General features: G+C 43.3%; 1 pseudogene; it reads left to right on the forward strand.

Annotated features, from left to right (window-relative positions):
* The first annotated feature begins 847 nt into the window (after positions 1 to 847).
* LOC109556780 (pepsin B-like) lies at positions 848 to 11,487 on the forward strand (annotated as a pseudogene).
* The last annotated feature ends 13,331 nt before the right edge of the window (positions 11,488 to 24,818 follow it).

The raw sequence follows: 24,818 nt of genomic DNA on the forward strand, positions 1-24,818 counted from the left end.
ATACTGAATAGAAGAAAACATAGAAAAACAGAACATTCTTTGACACAAATCATAGAAATAGTTTCTGGATCTGTCTCCTAAATAAAGGAAATACAAAACAAAGATAAGCAAGTGGGAACTAGTTACACTTAAAAGCTTTTGCACAACAAAGTAAACCATTGACAAAACGGAAAGACAACCTACTGAATGGGAGAAAATATTTGCAAATGATGGACAGATAAGGGATTAATATCCAAACTATTCAAACAGCTCATACAACTCAACATAAAAAAAAAATTTTTTAAATGGACAGAAGAACTAAATAGACATTTTTTCAAAGAGTAAATGCAGATAGCCAACAGGCACAGGAAAAGATGCTCGACATTGCTAATCATCAGGGAAATGCAAACCAAGACCTCAATGAAATATTACCGAACATCTCTCAGAATGGCTACCATCAAAAAGAACCCAAATAACAAATGTAGGCAAGAAGATATGGAGAAAAGGGACCCGTTATACACTGTTGAGGAGAATGTAAATTTGCATAGCCACTCTGGAAAACAGAATGGAGATTTCTCAAAAAACTAAAATAGAACTACCATATGACCCATCAATTCCACTCCTGGGTATTTATCTGGAAAAAACCCCACTAATTTGAAAAGAATTATAAACATGTATCCCAATGTTCATAGCAGCATTTACAATTGCCTAGATATGAAAACAATCTAAATGTCCATCAACAGATTAATGGATAAAGAAGATGTGCTATATATATGTATGTATACACGCAACACATACAGAAACCCACACAGTGGAATACTACTCAGCCATAAAAAAGAATAAAATGTTGCCATCTATAGCAATATAGATGGGTGTGGAGGTAAGTAAGATATCACTTATATGTGGAATCTAAAAGAATAAAATATAATAATATAACAAAAGTGAAGCAGATTCACAGTTTTAGAGAACAAACCAGTGGTTACCAGTTGGGGGTGAGGGGCAATTTAGGGGTGGGAGAGTAGAGATACAAACTATTGGCTTGAGGATGTATTTGTATAACATGGGAAATACAGCCAGTATTAATTGTATAAACAATTTAAAAATATTTTAAAAATTTAAAAAGTAAAGAATTATGGAGAGCAATCAATTAAATACTTTTAAACTACACTCAATATATGAAAAAGATATGAATTATAAAAATACTTTACAAAGGCTATAGGTTATACAATCATGCTGGTCTATAAAGAAAATTAACATAGTCGATCCAATTGTACATAAAAATATGTAGAATATGTAGAAAAAATACCCTTAGAATTCTGAAAATAAGTATTTTAGCTGTCCTCCAGATAGTCATTTATTAACAGCTGAGGCAATAACATAATGCTTTAAATGAATATGCATCAACATGTCTTACAATCATGCTTATACTGGTATCAAGTACTGTAGTCTAGTAGTTCCACTCATGGTACTCTGGTGTGGTGTAATCAGAGGCATACCATAAATAATTTGATAGGATAATAGTTAAAATACTGAAGGTACTACTTTAATATAATTATAGACTGGAGACTATTCCTATTTTACCTTTATAGTCCTTTTCATTTCAAAAATGGGTTCTTGAGTAGAAAATAATTTTCTGAGCTACAATTAGCATGATGAGAATCGTGCAGATCCAGTGCAGGTCCTTTAGATGTGTCTTGGCTGGTGAGGAACCATATTAGGAATTGCCCTTCTTGGCTACATTCATTCATCCTAATGTTCTTTGAACTCCTCGCACAACTTCACTCTTCTTTGCTATTGCTCAAGTTTTTCTTCTGCCTCCAATGGCGTTTCCACTTCCCTTACTTCTTCGTCTAGCTTCCTGTAAAATTGTTACTCAAATGTTACCTCTTCTGTGAAGCCTTTTAATCCTACCAAGATTTATCACTTCCTCTCTGCTTGTTTTATGAATACTGTTATTTTCATTCTCATTCATTCAACATCCATTTGAATGCCTGGAGTGATAACATTCAAGCCACATAGCTTCATGATTTGAATGTGTGTCAGTCATTCCAGCAGGAATGTGGATGTTTACATACAATGACAGTTTCTTAATTATCTTTGTACTCCCAGAGCTCAGTGAGAAGTGACAAGAGTAGGCATTTAGTAAATTCGTGAACTAAAAAGATAAAGAGCATGTTGTGTCATGGACTATTAGAATCTTATATGGAAGGCTATAGATGAGACTGATCAAGGGAAGAGGAAGGAAAAGGAGCAGAAGTAGAGAGTAGGCTGTAAATCTCAAAAAAGCACGTCACTTGTAGCCAAAGAGCAAACTGTTCCATTGTTCCAACTGAAGTTGGCAGCAGCCATTTCCCAGTGGACGAGAGTACCAGGATCCTTTGTTCACCATGCATTTTATTTATTTTTTTTAAGTTAATTTTTTAAATTTTATTTTTTAATTTTACAATATTGTATTGGTTTTGGATTCCCTCAGCAAAGCCATTAGTTGCTTTTTAAGTTGGCTACAAAGTGGATATTAAAGTCCTTGATACTTGCCAGAGGGAAAAACAAACAGGATCCATGAATGTGCAGGGGCACAGGTTGGTACAAAGATAGGAAAGCCCACGTGCCCAGAAATGAAAAGAACAAGGTAAATCAGGGCATAAGAGAGAGACCCAACTTCTTTCTGTGCATCCCAACCCTTGGGTCTGCCACTGTGTTCTGTGTGCTGGTAGACAGTGGAAATCAGCGCCGTGAAGATCCTGGTCTTGGTCTTGGTTTGTCTACAGTTCTCAGAGGGCATGGTAAGGTGTGTATTGGGATTTCGTTTCATCATGAATTTGTGTGAATGAGCATGACAATCTAGGGAACAGCAAAGGACTTCTCCCACAAGTCTCTTGGAAAAGCAGTCAGATTGTTCCTTGATATCATCAACTGGTGTTGGGCCACTGCTGTGGGTCAAGACTTAAATGAATGGTATGTGTGTGTGTGTGTGTGTGTGTGTGTGTGTGTGTGAGAAAGAGAGAGAGAGAGACAGAGAGATTGTGTGTTGGGTGTTTTGTTGCTTAAGAAGAAAGGATGCATGATCCCTGCCTCAGCTTACAGGAGGGACTGGGGAGAAACAGACATTTCTTCTCTGGAAACAATTTTTAAGTACAAAACCAAATATATGGTGTAGTGTATTTCCATGCTGGAAATGCTTGAGTGACTGTGGTGGTCAGAAATTGCTCTGGGAGCACTTCCTAAAAGAGGCTTTTTGGGTAGAGTACTGAAGAAGTTTGGAGGACCTAGGTTAGGTGCTTGAAGGGACTGCTGTGATGGGATGTGTGAAGCTCATTCGTTTGGTTTACCCTATGTTCTGCAGAATCATCCTGAGGAAAGGCAAGTCTATCTGAGAGGCAAAGGAGGAGTAGGGTATACTGGAGAAATTCCTAAAGAACCTCCCAAATGTTGGTCCGGTTGCTAAGTATCATTTTGGTATTACAAGCCCTTACTTGCTTACAAGCCCTCCACAAACTACCTGGATGTAAGTGAAGTGGGATGTGGTGTTCATGACCCTCAGCTAATAACCATTGTTAAATACTTATTTGTGCCTCTCGTTAACTTTAATTTTGTACTAGTTATTGAACCTAAGTTTCACGTTCCTGTGGAAAGTATCTGAAAGTTACAAGTTGGTGCTAATAGTACGGGCTTCTCAGGTGGCTCAGTGGTAAAGAATCTGCCTGCCAGTGCGGGAACTGCAGGAGACACAGGTTTGATCCCTGGGTCAGGAAGAGCCCCTAGAAAATGAAATGGCAACCCACTCCAATATTCTTGCCTGGAAAATCCCATGGACAGAGGAGCTGATGGGCTACAGTCCATGGGGTCTCAAAGAGTCAGAAGCAATTGAGCTCGCACGCAGGGCTGCTAATAGTATAGTAGCTCCTTTTCTTTCTTTCCTCTCTTCTTTCTTCCTCCTTTCCTCCCTCCCTTTCTCTTATTACTGGCTCATCTCTCTACAGCCTTGTCTATGTAGTAAAGTGATTCATAGTGGGAGTGTTCAAGTCAATTGAGAGACTGAAAGAACATCCTAACAATGAGCTGCAGGGAAAGAAGGAAAACACATGCAAGTCCACCAGCCAAAATATCCAGTGGCTCCACACACTGTATACAATCTCCCTTTTCTGAAAAGATTCACAGGAACCTAGAGCAATTGTTTGAATGTTCTTGAGGCTACAATATCGGCATAGGCATCTTAACATACATAGTGTCTCAGAGCTGGAAGGTACTTTAATGGATCTCCTATTTAAAATCCCACATTTTACAGATAGAGGAGCTAGAGGCAGGTAAATGACACAATGGACCCCAATTCACCTAGCACTAAAACTATCTCATAATAAAATTCTTTTCTCTCCATGCTACCTTTCACTCTAGACTCTCTAGCTCCCTTTGCAAGTATGTGACCAGGAAGGAGGAGAATGGTGGTGGAAGTATCTAACACCGGAAGAGAAGGGGAGACTAGTGTGTATGTGTGCATGTGTGAATGTAGGCGTGTGTCTGTAAAGCTGGACAGTGGATAGACACTGGGAAAAGAGAAAAAAGTGATTCTTCTCCTTCTTTGGGTAGTCTGATATTACAAACCAGAAAACACTTTTGGAAGAGGATATTGTCTTTCCAGACCAGGTCTTAGCTGGTCAAAGGTTTGCAATTAGGGATAAAAAAGTGGAATACTGAGAACATTTGACTCCAGGAGGAAAGGAGAATTGGAGGCAGAAGCCTCTTATTCCCCAAGGAAATCATTTGGGCAAAATGTGACTTCAAGTGGGCCAAATTCTTCCCCATCCTTTGGACAAGGCTTGGCTACTTATGAGGGTGACAAACCTTTCTTTGCAGTCTTTCTACTTTGGGGAGATCAGCACTGGGACACCACCCCAAAATTTCTGGTCCTCTTTGACACAGGCTCCTCCAACCTGTGGGTGCTGTCCACCTACTGCCAGACCGAGGCCTGCTGTGAGTACACCAGCATCACTACCACCCCTGAGTGGGAGGGGCAGCGTCCAAATTGAGCACAGGCTTATACTGCTAAGTCCAGAGTTCTGGCTGCATAAACATTATCTCTTCCTGCTAAAGTTGGGAACATCTGGATGTCTTGCCTTTGGTCTACGTTTCAGAAGTGCTGACAGTTCTGGGGAGAGACTGCAGACACAGACTGAGGCTTCCATTCCTTTCTACTTTGTTCTTTCCCTCAGCTCTCTCCCATGGGCTGGAATTCCTGGCATTTTTGAAGAGATCCATCCCTCAGGGATGGTGGGGTGGAGAGAATTTTGGCAATGTATGTTACCCAAGGGGACAGGCTTTGCTGTGGCCAACATAGTGTGTCTACAGCACAAAATTGCTGAGGCTGAGGCCCTATCACATCCATGGTCTGATGACCCCAGGTTGTCAAGGGTAAGTTGTCTCCAAGTATTTTGGGAATTAATGATTGACACTAGTATTTCATCTTCCTATAGCCACTCACAATAGGTTCAACCGCAGCCAGTCCTCCACCTTCAGTCTCAATGGACTAACCTATACGCTGTCCTATGGGAGTGGAAGCCTGAGTATGGTCCTGGGATATGACACTGTGACTGTGAGTGATATTCTCATAGTTGTGGAGGCTCTGTGGTTTGCCTCCTAGTTTCTAGAGCCTCAAGCTTCCAGAAAAATCCATAATTACCAATTTAGTACAACCTCCCCAGAAGCTAAGAGTTGGAAAGGATGTCAAAGGCCATGTAATTCAATCTTCCTCCCAAGACAGGCTTCCACAGCAGTCCTGACTGCAGAAAGCTCTTTATGCGATGCTAAGGTTGCTGTGTCTTGTGACTTTGTTTCCTAGTCTTAACTCTACCCCTTGGAACCACCTAGAATAAATCCTCTCTCTCCTCCACACCCTTTCACTATGGATATTTGATGACTTGTCCTTTCACTATTTTCTTATTTCCTCATTCTCAAAGTTCTCTGTTGTTCTTGCACATGGATTGTTGAGCATAAAACCAGTTTTATGGTTTTATAAATAGAAAAATAAATAGGAGAATAGAAAAAAACTATTCTTTCACTGTAAATGGATGTGGAAACTATAACTCCAGAAAATGATTGCCTCTGCTTCCCCAACACCTAGCTATTTTTTTCTGGGATACACATGGTTGAGTGATACTGTTGCCCTTTCCCCTTCCACCCTTGCCCTCATGTTTGAGCTCAGCATGAAAAAAGCCAACTTCCTCTCCTGGGAGGGGTTCTACATCCCAGACCCTGGGTACCTAAGTCTGGAAGAATTTACCCACCTGAACTGTGAAGCTCTCTGTCTGCTCACTCCAGGTTCAGAACATTGTCACTGATAACCATGAATTTGGCCTGAGAATGAGCCCAGTGACCCTTTCTACTGTTCAAACTTTGATGGGATTATGGAAATGGCCTACCCCAGCTTGGCAGTCAGGGGGACCCCAGCAGTCATGCAGAACATGCTGCAGCAGGACAAGCTGACCCAACCCTTCTTCAGCTTCTACTTCTCTTGGTAAGAACCCTTGTCCAGGGAAGGACCCATCAAATGCGGCTCTCTGGGGGCTTTGGACAACTCAACATCAGACAGAGCCTAGGTAAAAAAAGTTTCCTGATACAATGAGTATAATGTGCTATATACAACACCACATATATTTCTGAAAATTTGTAATTACATTTTGGGGGGAATTTTATTTTAAATGCACTGGAAGAATTTTTAACAATGGCCGTACTAGCCATATGATGACTCTCTTCTTAAAAATGGACAATGCTCCTTCAACGTTTGTTCAGTAAATCCAGAGACTGCTGTGTTAGATTTGCACAGCTGTAGAGTGATTGAATAAGCTCCATGAGCATTTACTATAAAGAGAACAGAAGTGAAGTGATAACTATAATAACAACTCCAGCTTTATATTGAGTGCAGCACTTTCACAGCATCATCTTTCAGGATTTGAAATAGCTCAACTGGAATTCCATCACCTCCACTAGTCCATCCTAAAGGAGCTCAGTCCTGGGTGTTCATTGGAAAGACTGATGCTGAAGCTGGAACTCCAATACTTTGGCCACCTCATGCGAAGAGTTGACTTATTGGAAAAGACCCTGATGCTGGGAGGGATGCGGGGCAGGAGGAGAAGGGGACGACAGAAGATGAGATGGCTGGATTGCATCACCGGCTTGATGCACAAGAGTCGGACACAACTGAGCGACTGAACTGAACTGGCTTTATAAAATATTCTTGTAGCAATAACTTCAAATGACATCTGAAAAATCATATTAGCCCCATTTTGCCAGTGAGGAAATGGAGGCTTAAACATGTTGTGAATGTTAAACAAGTTCAGTCTCTGGTAGGCATGAAGCCAAGACTCCAGTTCAAAAATCTTGATCAGAAATCCAGTACCTTTCATCTGGACTCAAACTTCATGGCAAACTTTATTCCCTGATCCTTTATTCCTAAACACATGGTCCTCAGGGTATCTGATCCAAATGGCTTACTCTGATGACTGGCAGGCCAAGGTAGTAAACACAGGAGACCTAGAACCTCTTCAGATTATCTAGTTATCTAATTGACCCTGATAGGAGCATCTCCATCATGGCCAGCTTGGGGTCTCTGTCAGGCCCCATCCCAGGCACTCTCAGTGGGGTTTCTTCTTATCCTCTCCCTGTCTGGGGAAGGCCTCTCTGGGATACGCTTATAGTCTGTTTTCAGGTGCCTGTCCACTCCTTTATGATGCAGTCTGTGTTTCCAAGTCTCTGACGTTTTGGGTGTTTCTCTGGGAATTCTCTCGATTGTACCTTGAGCAAGGTGGAGTCTGAGGAGCAGCTGAGAGGACAGCACACCCTTGTTCTGCAGTTCCTCTGTGTCTGAAGGAGAGAGGAAAGGGGGGAGGAGAGAGAGAGGAACTGCTTGACCCATCTGTGCTGCAGGACTCATGCACTTGGCCTTTCTCCCCAGACAGCTGACTTATCAGTATGGTGGAGAGCTTATCCTGGGAGACGAGGACACTCAGCTCTATTCTGGTGAGATCGTCAGAACCCCTGTCACCTGGGAGCTGTACTGGCAGATTGTCATCCAGGAGTAAGTAGAGTGGACAGTTTCTAGGGATTATGGGCACTCCCATAGTCCGCCAGCATGACAGTGTTGCCTGTTCCTCTCAAGACATGAATTTCTTAAAGAATCACCAAACCCCTGGCTGAGGTTGTCCTAGAGCCCAGTAGATGCTTGTGTCTAGCTCTTGACTGAACGTTTAGAACTGGCCACTGAGCTTTGCCATGCCAGCAGGTTGGTCATTCCTAGGCCCTGTGAATTCACAGCTTTGTTCTTAAAACTTCATTATACCATCAGCATAATCTCTACCCACTTCCATCATCAGTAAGAGTAATGCTGTCACTTTTTCTTGGGGATGGTCTTGATCACCGCCTCTTGTACAATGTCACGAACCTCCGTCCATAGTTCTTCAGGCACTCTGTCAATCAGATCTAATTCCTTGAATCAGTTTTGTCACTTCTACTGTATAATGTAAGGGATTTGATTTGGTCGTACCTGAATGGTTTGGTGGTTTTCCCTACTTTCTTCAATTTAAGTCTGAATTTTGCAATAAGGGGTTCATGATCTGAGCCACAGTCAGCTCCCAGTCTTGTTTTGCTGACTGTATAGAGCTTCTCTAGTCTGATTTTGGTATTGACCATTTGGCTTTTGAACTGTGGCATTGGAGAAGACTCTTGAGAGTTTCTTGGACTGCAAGGAGATCCAACCAGTCCATCCTAAAGGAAATCAGTCCTGAATATTTATTGGAAGGACTGATGCTGAAGCTGAAACTCCAATACTTTGGCCACCTGATGTGAAGAACTGACTTTTTGGAAAAGACTCTGATGCTGGGAAAGATTGAAGGCGGGAGGAGAAGGGGACAACAGAAGATGAGGTGGTTGTATGGAATCACCGACTCGATGGACATGAGTTTGAATAAGCTCTGGGAGTTGGACAGGGAAGCCTGGTGTGCTGTGGTCAATGGGGTTGCAAAGAGTCAGACATGACTGAGAGACTGAACCAAACTGAATTGAATGTGGTCACTGGTGTTTTCCACATTCCAGATAGGCTAAATATTTTACTATACTATTGCATATAAGAATATACCACACTATAAGGATGTCAGCATCATATTGCTTTCTATAGATAAAAAGAAATCAAGGCTGGGAGGTTAGTAAGTTAACCAAAGTCACACATTTCAAGAATTTTAAAATTTGAGCACAAGCTTATCAGATCTCCAATTCATGATCGTGAGTCTGTTACTTCTACACTTAAAGCCACCAAGTATTTTCCATCACATGCAAATTTAAAGACAAAATGCCTTGGCCTTGTACTCAAGACCATACAAAACCTAGGCCTTACCTATCAATACAGCCTTCCCACTACTTCCTGATCTGAAGCATAGATGTCATCAAGTCCTTGCTCCTTGTCATAACTTTCTGGCTTCTTTTGTTTGTATCACCTGGTGTACCCCTCTTCTCCTCTGTGCTTATTTGAACTTTCGGCAAACTTCAGAGGCTGGATTAATTCCTATCTCCTCCAAAACCTCTCCTGGAGGCCCAGTCTATGGTGATCTCTCTTTGAATCCCTCTCCTAGAGGCCCAGTCAATGGTGATCTCTCTTTGAATCCCTCTCCTGGAGGCCCAGTCTATGGTGATCTCTCTTTGAATCTAATAGTATTTACTTGTGCTCGTATCGCAGGTTGTATGTCCTAATCGCTGGGTAAGCACTGGAAAAACCTGGCACAAGGAGATTAAAGAAGACATGCACAGTTTTTGCTTTCCAAGGACTGGAGAGGTCACCAGTCCAAGACTGAGGCTATTATTCCAGTAATTACAAAGGCCCAGTAGCATCACGTGGGCAGATGTGTCATAGAGTGGCCCTGCTTCCTGGAAGATGCAGAATGTTAGAGCTCCTGAACTAGTGGGTGATAAGAGGAGGGCAAGGCTCATGTTTGCAGAAGAGGCACCTGACTTTTTCTTCGTATTGGTGTCTCTGTCAGGTTTGCAATTGTGACTAGGCCACTGGTTGTTGTTCCGAAGGCTGCCAGGCCATTGTGGATACAGGGACTTTCCTGCTGGCTGCTCCCCATCAGTTTATGACCTCCTTCCTGCAGGCAATGGGAGCCCAGGATAATGAGGATGGTGATGTGAATAACTAGAAACCAATGGTTTCTCTGCACATCCAGGTAGCCTCAGGACAGGAGCCCGACAGCATGAGTTCATGAGAGGGAGGAGGAAGCATTGCAGGGGACCCAAACCCCTGGCAGGACAGAACCGGTGGAAACAAATCTTGAACCTCCAATGCAAAAAAGGGAAAGGGGAGGGAGTAATACTAACTCCATCCAGACTGTGAGGTTGCACTGAGTGGTTGTCAGGAGGTGCTGCTTGTCCACTGTGGGTTCTAGGGGCACATTTCAGCTCAGTCTGGCTGCTGTCATTTGCATGAAATAGAGTCAGGGCACAATGTACTTCTCCATTCCACTTGGTTTTCTTCCTTCACTAAGAATGTACCTTTGGGCTTTACTCTAAATAGCCTTCTGTCCCCATGTCTGCTCCCCTTGGTGCCCATATCTGGTTTGCTTTTCCTTGCATGCAAATATGTGTGAGAGAGAGAGAGAGAGAGAGAGAGAGAGAGAGAGAGAGAGAGAGAGAGATGAATACATGGACTGGTGCATACACACTTGGACATGAGAGGGTGTGACTGTACTTGTACAAATGTGTGCCCATGCCTTTTCTCTATGATTTGAGGTTAGAATTTGGTCCTGGAAAAGCCTAACTCCTTATGACCATATCTGTACTCCCAAAATCTAAGAGCTGAGATGTGTTTAAAGGAGGAGTCAAGAAGCCAGAGGGTTGGTCTGTGTTGCGCATGGGAGTCAGGCCTGGTCTTCCAGTTTCTGCAACAGTCTCTGCTAGACGATGGGGAAGAGAATCCCACAGGAAAAGGGGGCCTTGGGCCCTTTTGTGGGCCCACAGCCCCAGGCATTCTGCAGCGTTGTCTCTTCTCTCTCAGTTTGTGGTAAGCTGTGACTCTGTGGAGAGCCTGCCTACCATCACCTTCACCATCGGCAGGCCCCAGCTCCCACTGCCACCCTCCGTCTATGTCTTCAATGTACATATTCACCCCAGGGTTCCTGCATGTGTGCCCGGATGGGCCCAGAGGCTGTTCTGTGTCCCAGCTCGCATCTGGGCACCTATGGGCGATTCCCAGGGGCAGGACTGAGGGTGAACAAGAAGTCAGGGACCCCCAGGTGTCGTGGGACATGGAGTGGGGGACATTTCCATGGGGCAAGGCCTCTGCAATGCCCCTGGTGATGGCCTGTCCACTGTCTCTTCAGAACGATGACTACTGCACGCTGGGGATTGAGGCCACTTTCCTGTCCTCCTCCAGCAGGGAGCCCCTGTGGATTCTGGGTGATGTCTTCCTCAAGGAGTTTTACTGTCTTTGACATGACCCACAACTAGGTGGGCTTTGCCCTCTCCACCTAGAGGAGTGTGAGGCAGCCATCTCCACTCTCCCTGAGGACTCTGCGGTTGCCCTGATGCCTCTGGGGTGAGGGCAACGCTTCAAACAATCCTGATTCCTTCAGCTCACAAGAACCTTTCTTCATGAAACTAATAAACTCAAAAATCTTCAAACATCTTTGAGGTTCCTTCCAATAAACAACTTAGTATTTAATTCTAATTTGAAAGTTAGCAACAGCTGTTGGGGGATCTGTTAATTGATGGACGAGAACATGCATGTAGCATGGGCGTCAAGGACATGGTGGTTTCTGCAGGAGGGTCCCTGGTTAGAGGTTTTCACCACTCCTAGCACTCTCTTCTCCATCACTATTTCCCTCCATTCTTAAAAAAAGAAAGTGAACCAGAGCAATTGATGACTCAAGAATTTTTAAGTAAACAGAAACCTAAGATAGCTTTTTAAACAGGTGCTCTGATGGCCAAATATGACCAGAAAACAGTTTTTGTGTGTGTTTGTTATTGAGAAGAGCAGTACAGTTTTAATGAATCTGAATACTCTCTGACTTTTTTGCCTTTATACCCTACATGCATTCTCAGGCTGCCTAACAGATTCACGTTACCTGCCTGGGCCCGAAAGTGTTTGAGTTTAACACCCCAATCTTATTTTACAGTGGAAAGAACTGAGGCATCGAATGACAATTACGTAGTTAGTGTTAAAATCAGATCCAGACATATTTATCATATTGCTATGTAATGAAGCTGGTTGTGTGCAAGTTACCGGGGTGTGTAAAAATAGGTGAGGCTTGGCTCTGGCCCTCTAGGGATTTTCAATCAAGTGGAGTGTATTGCTTGTTTTCTTTTTTTTTTTTTAATTTTAATTTTGTATTTAAAAAATTTTAAGTTGTTTATTTTTTTCTTCCAGTTTTATTGAGATATGATTGACATACAGCATTGTCTAAGATTAAGGGCTTCCCTGGTGGCTCAGATGGTAAAGAATATGCCTACAATGCAAGAGACCTGGATTCGATCCCTGGGTCAGGAAGATCCCCTTGAGAAGGGAATGGCACCCCACTCCAGTATTCTTGCTTGGAGAATTTCATGGACAGAAGGAGTCTGATGAGCTGCAGTCCACAGGGTCGTGAAGAGGTGGATACAACTTAGCAACTAACACTTTCATAATGATTTGACTTACATACATCACGAAATGATTACCACAATAAGTTTAGTGAACATCCAGTCATCTCATATAGATACAAAAGAAAAAGAAAAAAAAATTTTTTCCTTGTGATGAGAACTCTTAGGATTTATTTCCTTAACAACTTTCATATACAGTTATTTAGTTGCTCAGTCATGTCCAACTCTTCGCAACACAACTATAGAACATAAAGCAGTGTTAATCATATTTATCATGTTGTACATTACATCCCTAGTACTTACTTACAACTAAAAGTGTATCTTTTGACCACCTTCATCCAATTCCCCCATCCCTCCACACTTTGTCTCTGGTAACCACAAATCTGGCCTCTTTTCCTGATGAGTTTTTTGGTCTGTTCATTTGTTTTTGAAGTATAATGGACCTACAACACTGCATCAGTTCCTGGTACACAACATAGTGGTTTGACGTGAGTGGCTGATGGGCAGGGAGGCTGCCAGCTCTAGTAGACTTGAGTAAGGATTCCCAAGGGTCACTTTCCAGTACTAGAGTTCTCATGCTGGAAGGAGTTCCCCTGATGGCTACTGCCAGTGTCTGTGTCCACAGGGAATGTCCCAGTTCCCTCCTGCCTCTACAAGAGGTCTCCAAGATCAGCAAGTGAGTCAGACTGGAATCCCTTCAAATTATTGCCTCTGCACTGGGTCTCAGAGTGGGTGAGATTTTGCACGTGTCTTTTAGGAGTAGAGTCTCTGCTTCCTACAGCCCTTTGGTTCTCCTGTAGGCAAGTCCCACTCACCTTTAAAGTCAGACATTCTTGTCATCCTAGTTACAGGATCCCCAGGCTGGGGAGTTCAATGTGGAGCTTGAATACCTCACTTTTGGGGGAGAATTTCTGCATTTGTGATGATCTTCCTGTTTGTGGGCCACTTACCTGGGTGTGTGAGTCTAGACTATACCACATCTCTGTTTTTCCTACCCATCTCATTGTGATTCCTTCTTTATATTGTTAAATGTGGGAAATCTTTTCAACTAGTTTTCAGGTCATTCTCATCAATAGTTACTCTGTAAATAACTGTAATTTTGGTGTGTCCATAGGATGAAGTGAGCTGAGGGTCTTCCTACTCTGCCATCTTGGCCACTCCCCTTGATAGGACATTTTACTTTTGGGGCACTTTTTCTGTTTGAAGTAAGCTCACTAGCTGAATTTGCATTATCTCATTATCAGTGATCATCTGGAGCGGTTCTTCTCATGCAGAAATGCTGCCTCCAGGAAATTAAAAACCGTTATTGCTCTGGGACCTCAAAACTACTTCAACCAATGTAATTAGGACATATCTGGAAAGGAAGATGTAAAGTATTATCAATCCAGATATATGTAAGTTGTTGATGGTGGATGTAGGTATGTATTTTTCTAGGGGCTTCCCTGGTAGCTCAGCTGGTAAAGAATCTTCCTGCAATGCAGAAGACCCTGGTTTGATTCCTGGGTTGGGAAGATCCCCTGGAGAAGGGATAGGAACTCCAGTATTCTCGCCTGGAGAGTGTTATGGACAGAGGAGTCTGGCAGGCTACATAACACATAATGCATTGATTTTATTGAACTGAGTTGTGTCTACCTTATTTCTTTTCTGTTGCATTTCTCTGATGAAAGAGAGTCTTTGTGTCAAAGGGAAGGGAGCTGCATGTTAGCCCCAGTTCACCTCCATCCTCATCCCCTGGCCTGTCAGCCACTGTCCCTGCCTCAGTTTCTCCTTTATTCATGCTCTGGCCTCTGGGATCAACTACATAGAACAAAGATCTTGAGTTAGAGATGTAATTTCTGGGAATTTCTCAATACCTAGATACAACCAGATGCAAGCTATCATGAGTCACCTGAAATTCATCAGCAAGCACAAACCTGCTGGGACAACATCGGATAGTTCTGGTAAAGCCAGAGCTAGAGAATTCTATTTGCTTCTGGATTCTAGAAAATAACACCCAACAGAAACTGCCCCACAGGTTAAGCTCTGTTCTGCCTTGACTATCGCTGTGGGACGTGGACTCGATTTACTAATATGAGACTATTCCTTCATATTTCACTAGCACCTCTTTGTCTCCACCATGCTAAATAAGATCTTGACTGACCAATTATCATATTTTCTGCTATAGAGAATTAGAGAAGTGAAAGGAGAGAGAGAATTTGTCTAGAGAAGTAGGAAGATAGAGGAAAATATTTAGTCGAAAGAGCTGACAGAGAATGTGGAAGTGAGAATGGTGGTAATTGTGGAAGGTGGAGGAGAAGATAGAGATCTGGAATCTGTTGGGGAAAATGTTGCAGAGCAACATCTCTGAAGGGGGATGTATGATGGAGATTTTGAGAAACGATTATGCTTACAAATTCTAATTTTTATCAATCTTCAAGTGATATAAGATTGGAATCCTCTTTAATTATCATTGGCAGCTGTAATGTGCTTTTAAAACTGAATTCATGCAGACAGTGTCCATATGGGACCCTAGCCGATAGTTTGAATATATTTGTTAGTAGGAATTGATCAGGTAGGAAAAGTTAAAGGCATCTCATGCAGCAAAAAAAAAGCAAAGAACAGTCCAGAGACTCAGAAGAGTTTGTGCCATTGTAGACCAGCAAGGAATCTGAACTGACTGCAACACCCAGTACCTGGAAATGATGGCAGGGAACAAGGCTGCCAGGTGGATTGGATCAGATGAGCCTTGATAAAGTTTGGAGTTTATTATCCAATCAGTGGGAACCACCGTGGGTTTAGAGGAAGAGAGAGACATGATCAGATCTTTGTTTTAGGTGGAGAGGCCTGCTGGCAGAGCCCCATCTGCTCCACAGCTTGTCGGGATTCCCTGGGTTTCTACTCCTGTGGGAGACACAGCTCCAGATAGCTGCATATGCTTCACTCCTGGTAGAGCTTCCGCTCTAGGACCCTGGCCACTTTCCTAGCCAGGAGAGACCATGACTGAGAACCCGAAACAGAAGTGAAGGACCCCAAACCTAGAATTTACAGCCAACCTGAAACAGGGAGCACTCACATCCCTCTATCTTAGTTCCACTCTGACTCACCTTTTTACTACCCCAAAGTCACAGGAACCACAAAAAGAACTCCCCACAGTTCTGGTGGAACATTTTGACAAGGCCTCCTTCCCTTTTCCTGTCGTGGTCAAAGACATGGCAAAGGGATTTTTATCTTGAGAAGATTTGACGTGTAATGAGTTCTCTGAACTTGGCCACAGCATGTGAGAGGTCTGACAACACCTACCCAAGTGGGCTGCCCAAGACCCTGGGGAATGTGGCAAGCATGGAGCTGGATGCAGGCCCTGCAGCTGGATTCCGGTACAATGCCCTGTGCAGCTCTTCTCCTGCCATGGAAATAACGAGGTCCTTCTCAGCTCAGCATTTCAAGGGCTTAGAGGTGTGTCCTAGCGAGTCAGGCATTCTCTGAATTCATCTAACCCCAAACGCTACGTATGTAGTTTCCAATCCAAATCTCACTGTCTCTTTCTGCAATATTCCACTTAATAGAATGACTTTTACAATGATTCTACTCCTTCATCCATCACCTTTCTTACCACTCATAACTTTCCCAGTGCCACACTTTGTAATGAAGAACTAACACTCAGTGCTCAGCTCTGAAACCTGGCACCACCCTACTCCTAAAGAGCCTTGGAAGTCTGTGGTCCATGAGCACCTGCGGATGCTGAACATCACCCATGGGAGTTCATACAAGAGGCTCTGGGGCATCCTGGGCCTCAGCAAGAATACGGAGCTGTTCAGATGTTGCCCTCGCTGAACATGCAGCCAAGTTAAGGCAAGACCAGATAAACTGGACCCTGGCTTGAGGTAATTATTGAGAGGTGAGAATCCAGTCCATTGGAGCCTTGATGGCTGCAACAGGTAGATGGGCCAATGGTTTAATTAACATGCATTTATTTGATTCTGACTGTACATTAATTAGGTGGGGCTTCCCAAGTGGCACAATGGTAAAGAATCTGCCTGGCAATGTGGAGGTGCAAAACATGCAGATTCGATCCCTGGGTCAGGAAAATCCCCTGGAGAAGGAAATGGCAGCCCACTCCAGTACTCTTCCCTGGAGAATCCCATGGAAAGAGAAGTCTGGCAGGCTACTGTCCATGGGATCACAAAGAGTCAGACATAACTGAGCAACTGAGCACGCATGCACACACATATATTAGGTAATGTCACTTCAATTATCCCATCTAATACTTACAACAAAAATTTAAAGTAGGTTTTACTCTTCCCACTTGTCAGGAAGCAAATTGAGGTTACGAGTCATGTGACAAGGTATTCAAGGATCTTGAAGCTGGAAGGAGAAGAGCTTATCTTCAAGCACAACAGTGTCTGCTCAGAGCCCATGCTGCTCCTACTCACCACTCACTAGGTGGTGGGAACCCAGCTCGAGGGCCCCCTCCTCTCCAGGGTGGCTTTGGCACAGCAGTGAAGAGGAAGACCTGTGCAGCACTCACCACAGGACTTACTAGGAGCTGACTCTTCATCGTTAGGTACGCAGCAGTGGAACAGGTCTGTAGCTTCACAGGGAAGCCCTCAGCTGAGTCATGGCTTTGTTTCTTGCCTTGTTACAGGTCTGGCTGTGTTACAGCAGTTGCAGCTTGCTAAGCATCATGAGGAATCCTTTGAAAATCTAAGACAGCCAGAGTCTCCACCTCCTATAGCACAGTCAAAATTGTTACAAGAAAGAGGGAAAAAGAGAAAGGAAGGTATGAGGGAAGGAAGGCAGAAAGGTGAAAAGAAAGGAAATGTGAAAGAGAGCTTCTTTAACCTCACCTCCCGTACCACTGTATCCACATTCCTTTGGAGTAGAAATGAGAATGAGCTTGCTAAGGATAATGACAACCCTTACCAAAGTAAAGAAGACAGCACTTGAATGTATTAGTTTAGAGAGGATCAGCCATTAATTCCATAGAAATTAGAAATCTTTGGTGGGAAATGGTCCACTTTTATCCTATACCTCCTCTGACTCCACTCCCAGGTCCTTGAGAGGGAAGTTTAGCTTTTAGCCTTACCTAAGCAATCTAAGCCTTTCTGATGCCCTCCTCACATCCCTAGTGTACACAGCTCATCTATGTCTTCACCACTATGGTGTTTGGATTCAGGGCAGGCCACCCTGAAATATACCTTCAAGGGATAATGGACTATTTTTAAATAAAATGACTTAAGAAATGGCTCATGTGAGAAGAACACTTGGATTCCCCTTCCTGTCTCCCAGGAGGCAGGAAATAAATCTTGCACGTGAAAGGTGTGCCCCCCACCCCCCATATCTGGAGGTAGAAGGTCACCTTTGTCCCCAGAGACAGGGAACTCAGGGCCAAGAAGTTTGTAGAAACAAACCATGTTACCTCTTCATTACTCTGCTACCCCAAGTGCCAGCCCCTTTGTTTTGTTAAATCTTTACAAATAATTGTTTCTTTATCTAAAAATGATATACAAATTTTCTGCTATGCTCAATTCTGAGGTCCAATCTTTATGAAATTTCCAAGTTTATGGATTAATTTTTTTCCTTCTGTTAATCTGCATTGTGTCAATTTAATTATTAGGTCAGCCAAAAGAATTCATAAGAAATGCTGGACTGAATGAAGCACAAGCTGGAATCAAGATTGCTGGGAGAAATATCAACATCTGATACGTAGATGACACCACACTTATGGCAGAAAGTGAAGAAGAACTAAAGGCCCTCTTGATGAAAGTGAAAGTGGAGAGTGAAAAAGCTGGCTTAAAACTCAACATTCAGAAAGCTAAGATTCATGGCATCTGACCCCATCACTTCATGGCAAATAGATGGGGAAACAATGGAAACAGTGAGATTTTATTTTTTGGGGCTCCAAAATCACTGCAGATGGTGATTGCAGCCATGAAATTAAAAGATGCTTGCTCCTTGGAAGAAAAGTTATGGTCAACCTAGACAGCATATTAAAAAGTAGAGACATTTCTTTGCCAATAAAGGTCTGTCTAGTCAAAGCTATGGTTTTTCCAGTAGTCATGTATGGATGTGAGAGTTGGACTACAAAGAAAGCTGAGCACTGAAGAATTGATGCTTTTGAGCTGTGGTGTTGGAGAAGACTCTTGAAAGTCCCTTGGACAGCAAGGAGATCCAACCAGACCTTCCTAAAGGAAATCAGTCCTGAATATTCATTGGAAGGACTGATGTTGAAGCTGAAACTCCAGTACTTTGGCCACCTGATGTTAAGATCTAAGTCATTTGAAAAGACCCTGATGCTGGGAAAGATTGAAGGCAGGAGGAGAAGGAGACCACAGAGGATGAGATGGTTGGATGGCATGTAATCTGTGGGGTTTAATTATTTATTTATTTTTCCTCCTGTTTATTTTGCCCTCTGAGATTCCAAGGCTCACCACAGACCTGCTGGAGAGAGTGTTTCCTGGTGTTTGGAAATTTCTCTTTTTTAAGACTCCCTTCTGAGGACAGATCTCCATCCCTACCTCTTTTGTCTCTCTTTTTATCTTTTATATTTTGTCCTACCTCTTTTTGAAGACAATGGGCTGCCTTTCTGGGTGCCTGATGTCCTCTGCCAGCATTCAGAAGTTCTGTGGAATTTGCTCGGCGTTGAAATGTTATTTCGATGAATTTGTGGGGGAGAAAGTGGTCTCCCCAAACTATTCCTCCACTATCTTAGGACCACCTCTCGAGATGGTTGGTTGGCATCACTGACTCAGTGAACATGCGTTTGAGCAAGCTCCAGGAGTTGGTGATGGACAGGGAAGCCTGGTGTGCTGCAGTTTATGGGGTCTCAAAGAGTTGGACACGACTGAGTGACTGAACTGAACTGAACTGAACCTCCCCAAGAATGGTCAAAATCATGATGGTGCCCTACATGATGATGTCATCTACTCTGGGTTTCAGGCCCTCAAGCAGCAGTCAGTACACTATCCTAGTATATCTGAGAAAGTCATGGACACATGCTCTGGATGGACTTGAAGCTCAAAGCTAGTTTGGGGAGGCCATCTCCCCACTCAGGCCTAAAGTACATGGATGACTGGATGACTCTGGAGGAGAGAGGAATGAAAGTGAAAAGGCACCCTGACACAAATCAAAATGACTTCTCTTTCCTCAGCAGTGAGTTTACTTGTCACAGTGACTATCTTCATTGCTCTAATCTTTTTTTTCCCTTTCCTTACCTTTATTTCTGTGAAAATTAATACAGGGAAATCTCATTTAAAATGGAATTGAGATGCTAGAAGGGGAAGCTCTCACATAGCATCATCAAGGTCAGTAACAGGAAGGACAGTCCATTACAGACCCCGACAGGAAGGATCATCATCAGGAAACAATAGTCAATTACAGGGTTCACCATGAAAGATATACTTGTATCTCCTACAGGAAACCAACTCCCTAAGCTACTAGGCCTATGACAAACCATCATCACCCCAAATTCTCGCTTTCCTCCTTTCATTCAAAAACAACCCCTCCCAACTTCCTCCTTTTTACTCTATAAAATAATGTTCCTTTCCCTTGTTTGCTGGATTTTCTTTGGCTTTTGCCAGTTACGGTAAAGAATCTGCCTACCAATGCAGAAGACCCAGGTTTGATCCTTGGGTCAGGAAGATCCCCTGGAGAAGGGAATGGCAACCCACTCTGGTCACATGTAGCATATGACCTACATATAGTATATGCTAAAGTTTATTTGTTGTGCTTCCGTTTATTTCCTTGGCTTCCCTGGTGGCTCAGATGTTAAAGAATCTGCCTGCAATGCAAGAGACCTGGTTTCAGTCCCTAGGTTGGGAAGATCCTCTGGAGAAGGGAATGGCAACCCACTCGAGTATTCTTAACTGGAGAATTTCATGGACAGAGAAGCCTGGTGGGCTACAATCCATGGGGTCGCAAAGAGTCAGACACAACTGAGTGACTAACACTTTCTTTCACTTTCTATTTATTTCAAGAAGTATTTATTGAGTCTGTCAGTCAGTTCAGTCAGTTCAGTTGCTCAGTCGTGTCTGACTCTTTGCGACCCCATGAATTGCAGCACGCCAGGCCTCCCTGTCCATCACCAACTCCCAGAGTTTACTCATGTCCATCGAGTCGGTGATGCCAGCCAGCCATCTCATCCTCTGTCATCCCCTTCTCCTCCTGCCCCCAATCCCTCCCAGCATCAGAGTCTTTTCCAATGAGTCCACTCTTTGCATGAGGTGGCCAAAGTACTGGAGTTTCAGCTTTAGCATCATTCCTTCCAAAGAACACCCAGGACTGATCTCCTTCAGAATGGACTGGTTGGATCTCCTTGCAGTCCAAGGGACTCTCAAGAGTCTTCTCCAACACCACAGTTCAAAAGCATCAATTCTTCGGCGCTCAGCTTTCTTCACAGTCCAACTCTCACATCCATACATGACCGCTGGAAAAACCATAGCCTTGACTAGATGGACCTTTGTTGGCAATTATGTGCTAAATCATCATGGTAGGTACTAAGGATAAGATGCTAGATAGTCAAGGAAGAAGGGACTGTTGTTAATACAAGTTTGTGTGCCTCATGCACAGTGAGGCCAAACAAACTGAAACTTCAGAGTTTGGAGCAGAGGAACATTTATTGCAGGAGGCATGCAATAAGCATGCAAGAACAGGGTGGCTCAAACCCAAAAAGGCCCCTAGCTCTCTGAGGGTTCAGGCAAAGCCAGGTGAGGGAGGTGGGGTCCCAGTGTATGTGATCAGCTTGTGCACAATTCTCTGTTTGGCTGATGGTGAGGTAGCAGGGTGGTGTTACAAAGGTTAACATTATCGGTCCTTAGGCTCCAGGAGGCCTGAGGCTACAGGCTTATGGTCACAAGTAGTTAACATCTTCCTTTTGTTGGAGAGTTTTTTTTTTCTTTTTTTTTTTTAATGGGCTTCCCTTGTGGCTCAGCTGGTAAAGAATTGCCTGCAGGACACCTGGGTTAGATCCCTGGGTTGGGAAGATCCCCTAGAGAAGGGAAAGGCTACCCACTCCAGTATTTTGGCCTGGAGAATTCCGTGGACTATATGGTCCATGGGGTCACAAAGAGTTGGACAGGACGGAGTGACTTTCACTTTCACTGGGGTTTTTTACATTTGCAAAACGACTCAGGAAATGTGCATCAGATACTGTTATCTAGGTACTTCAGAGAGGAGCTAAAGCAGAGGATAGGGAGGAGGGCCTGTCCCAGGAAGGCCCCATAGAGTTCTGATCAGTTACAATTCCGTTTTCTTTGATAATCCTCAATCTTGAGGAGAACAAGTTTTGAACAAGAAAAGGAATAAAGATTCAGTACCGGGTGTGGTGGGGGGGAGGTGGGAGGGGGGTTCAGGATGGGGAACACGTGTACACCCGTGGCGGATTCCTGATGATGTATGGCAAAACCAATACAATATTGTAAAGTAATTAGCCCCCAATTAAAATAAATAAATTTAAATAAAAAAAAAAAGATTCAGATGAGGTTAATCATAAACTTGACAGGAGAAGCCACAGGGTCCTGATTGGTTACACTATAAGACAAGAGATCTTAACACAATGTCTCCTACCATCTCAACTAGAACAAAGAAAATAAATATTGCCAATCTGGGGAATTCATGAAGGATATTCAACATTGTTGGGATACCCCAGACAGACAGACAGAGATTTGCTGTCATGTCTGACTCTTTGAGACCCCACAGACTGTAGCCCACCAGGCTCCTCTGTTCATGGAATTCCCCAGGCAAGAATACTGGAGTGAGTTGCTATTCCCTTCTCCAGGGAATCTTCCCAACACAGGGATTGAACCTGGGTGGCAGGCAGATTCTTTATCATCTGAGCCACCAGGGAAGCCCCAAGGATACTAGATATTTTTTAATTAGCATAGAGCTGGAGCCTTTCAAGGCACTGTAGGAGAGAAAAGATGAAAGAAAGAGTCTTAAGAAGCTTTTCGTCTAATGGAGAAACAAACAAGTACATATCCACCTGAAAACTGCAATGATGAAATATGAAAACTGCACCATGATGGAATATGCACAATATCATAAAAAGTGATGATAAAGCGATGGTAAATTCTGCTTGGGTGAAGGACTTAAGGGTAGGTAACATTTGACAAGGGCAGCGAATGATAAGTAGAAGTTTGTCAGAGTCCGAGAATGGGAAAGGCCCTGTATTATAAGAGAAGGGAACTCCATGAGCAAAGGCATGGAAGTGTGAGAGTATAAAGGAGTGTTTGAGTGAACTCTGAATAGTCAAGTAGCTATAAAACCACATCCTAAAGAGAGGAAAAGAGAAAGGGCGGAGGGTGGTGAATGAAGATAAATGTTTGTGATGACTTATGTCATTTTCTTTCCCTGTTTCTATATTATGATGCCCTTCCTGAAGGGATCGCAGAATTAATGAGAAGACATGGAGTGTGACTGGTAAGTGGCTTCAAGAAGACCCTGAAATAACTAAGGGCTTGTTCATCTGCCAACACCAAAAGGCTGGTCTAGCTATATTGACTGCCTTAAAGTCTCTATGGGAGGATTTTTATGATATCAGACCACCAGGAGCCAATGCTGGAGATGGAGGTGGATTACTAAGGACAGGGTTACATGGGCTGGTGCTGCTTCCTCTGATATTTCTTGGAGCTTGGGCCAGTGTCACTCAGGATCATGCCTTTTCCAAGTTTACCTCCATGGTAACCAAGGCTGGCAATTGCATGGTATTCACTGACCGACTGATCACATATATCTGGCTGTATGTTTGATGGCATTGACCTTGACTTTGAGTACCTGGGGCCCTAGGGCAGGGGAAAATATTCCAGACACTTTGGTGTCAAGCCTTAGCTCACTTACATCCACACATACATGTACACACACACACACACACCTGGTAAACACATACATTTCAGTCTACACAGGATATTTTCTTCCCACAAAATATGGCTATATTTTTATATAAACATAATTTTATTTTACATAAACATTTATATATTTATATTTAGTTATTTTTATTTATATAAATTTATATATCAGATCATATCAGATCAGTCATTCAGTCGTGTCCGACTTTTTGTGACCCCATGAATCGCAGCACGCCAGGCCTCCCTGTCCATCACCAACTCCCGGAGTTCACCCAGACTCACGTCCATCGAGTCAGTGATGCCATCCAGCCATCTCATCCTCTGTCGTCCCCTTCTCCTCTTGCCCCCAATCCCTCCCAGCATCAGAGTCAACTTTTCCAATGAGTCAACTCTTCGCATGAGGTGGCCAAAGTACTGGAGTTTCAGCTTTAGCATCATCCCTTCCAAAGAAATCCCAGGGCTGATCTCCTTCAGAATGGACTGATTGGATCTCCTTGCAGTCCAAGGGACTCTCAAGAGTCTTCTCCAACACCACAGTTCAAAAGCATCAATTCTTTGGCGCTCAGCCTTCTTCACAGTCCAACTCTCACATCCATACATGACCACAGGAAAAACCATAGCCTTGACTAGACGAACCTTTGTGGGCAAAGTAATGTCTCTGCTTTTGAATATGCTATCTAGGTTGATCATAACTTTCCTTCCAAGGAGTAAGCGTCTTTTAATTTCATGGCTGAAGTCACCATCTGCAGTGATTTTGGAGCCCAGAAAAATAAAGTCTGACACTGTTTCCACTGTTTCCCCATCTATTTCCCATGCAGTGATGGGACCGGATGCCATGATCTTCGTTTTCTGAATGTTGAGCTTTAAGCCAACTTTTTCACTCTCCTCTTTCACTTTCATTAAGAGGCTTTTTAGTTCCTTTTTACTTTCTGCCATAAGGGTGGCATCTGCATATCTGAGGTTATTGATATTTCTCCCAGCAATCTTGATTCCAGCTTGTGTTTCTTCCAGTCCAGCATTTCTCATGATGTACTCTGCATATAGGTTAAGTAAACAGGGTGACAATATACAGCCTTGGAGTACTCCTTTTCCTAATTGGAACCAGTCTGTTGCTCCATGTCCAGTTCTAACTGTTGCTTCCTGACCTGCATACAAATTTCTCAAGAAGCAGATCAGGTGGTCTGGTATTCCCATCTCTTTCAGAATTTTCCACAGTTTATTGTGATCTGCACAGTCAAAGGCTTTGGCACAGTCAATAAAGCATAAGTAGATGTTTTTCTGGAACTCTCTTGCTTTTTCCATGATCCAGTAGATGTTGGCAATTTGATCTCTGGTGCCTCTGCCTTTTCTAAATCCAACTTGAACATCAGGAAGTTCACGGTTCACATATTGCTGAAGCCTGGCTTG

This window comes from Bos indicus, chromosome 3, assembly GCF_029378745.1.
Source record: "Bos indicus isolate NIAB-ARS_2022 breed Sahiwal x Tharparkar chromosome 3, NIAB-ARS_B.indTharparkar_mat_pri_1.0, whole genome shotgun sequence".
NCBI lineage: Eukaryota > Metazoa > Chordata > Mammalia > Artiodactyla > Bovidae > Bos > Bos indicus.